Source organism: Aplysia californica, unplaced genomic scaffold (assembly GCF_000002075.1).
Source record: "Aplysia californica isolate F4 #8 unplaced genomic scaffold, AplCal3.0 scaffold00102, whole genome shotgun sequence".
Lineage (NCBI taxonomy): Eukaryota > Metazoa > Mollusca > Gastropoda > Aplysiida > Aplysiidae > Aplysia > Aplysia californica.
In genome coordinates, this window is record NW_004797372.1 from 236,072 (window position 1) to 237,819 (window position 1,748).

Below are 1,748 nucleotides of genomic sequence, written 5' to 3' on the forward strand. Positions count from 1 at the left end.
TATATATTACATACATAAAGAGGGAGAGATAAGGACATTAATTTTATGAGAAAGTTGGAGCAAACCGCACTAGAGCACCCGTCAACCACCAACTCCTCTTCCGCTTTTCTGTTCTCCTTACTTGAGTGAAGAGAGACACATTGACAGGCATATACACACATGCACACACACACACACACACACACACACATACATACACACACACACACACACACACGCGCGCGCGCGCACACACACACACACATATACACATACACACACACACACAAAGGGGCATCTAGGACAAAGAAAAGGCAACACAGAAAGACATTGGCGCTCATTTATATGACCTTATCCAGTTGCTAACGCCGTAAAACCTCTACTAAAACTAAACCCCTAAGACAGAGACAACAGCGTGGCGACAACGAGGAGAAGAAATAGAACAGGAACGTATACCTGCGGTGCCACCCTCACGCCATCCACTCACTCATTCACCCTCCCTCCCCACCCCCAGCCCCTTCCGCCCCCTTCCCCTTCCCCTATCCGCCCGCGCCATTTTGTATTAGTTACTACTACTATGACTACTTCCCTCATTGATTCTTGCGAAACATTATTTTGCATTATTGATTTGACCTCAGGTGTAGACAGCAGATCGTGAGCGCGTTGTCTCCGAGGGGGATGTCCTCACTGTGTGACGTCAATGCCTATACGTGAGTCAGGAGATGAGCATGCATTGCTATGCGATGAGTACATCATCGTAGATGGTCGGTGAGTGGCTGGTGGGTGCTCTGGTGTGGTTTGTTCTTTCTTTCCTTTAACTTTAATCAAACATCAATCGTCCTTACCTCCCCACCTTCTTTTCTTTGTATGTTTCTAGATCTAGTAACATCTCGAATCTTCGGCACTTAAAATATTATGACTTCAACTACCGCAACACTTTCACGAAAAAAGAAAACAAACAAAACAAAACAAAATAAACTTTTAAAAAGTAGGTCATAGTTTCTCACCCCAGGTTGTTATTGCTCACCGTAGCAGTTTTTCATGGGACACCGCCGTCCCACTCCACCCTGTTTTGTCCTGACAGGCGGGATCAAAGACAAAGCAGCCAACCCTCCCCCACCCACCCCCTTAATGGTGAATATAATATTGTGCCGATGAGGCCGTGAAACATTTACAACGAGGTACTATGCTACTATAGGCTAAGTCGTAGGATAATCTTTGCTTTTGTGAGAGTGGTCAGGCTATGATTCACAGGCGCCATCGCATTCCTGTCCAGTTCATCACTCAATCACCCCCCCACAAACACACATCCATCCCGCCCTCTGCACCCCCCCCCTTCCCTCAACCTAGTTAGCATCACGACGCATAAGGAGAGGACAATGGAACAACCACCAAAGTCATAGATCTATATAATTTTAAATTTCGACTTAGAGAAAAACAAACAAACAACAAACAAACAAGCAACCAAAACTGAAAGTAACAAACACGTATACTTTAACTGTTTTTTTTGTTTGTTTTTTATCTAATCGTACCGAATACCATGAGGGTCCCTCGCCGCAACCTTTAATTCGGGACTGACGGGAGGTCAAGAGTCGAAGATTGACATCTTTCAAAAGACATACATAGTGGTGTTTTTTCTCTTTCTTTTCCGTCTCAGGAAATATATAAATATAAATATATATTCTGAACATAATTACAAGGTAAGATAAGTCTCTGTTTTGCCCCCGCTCCCCTTCCAACCCATCCCACGCCGGGATGTGTGTGTGAGT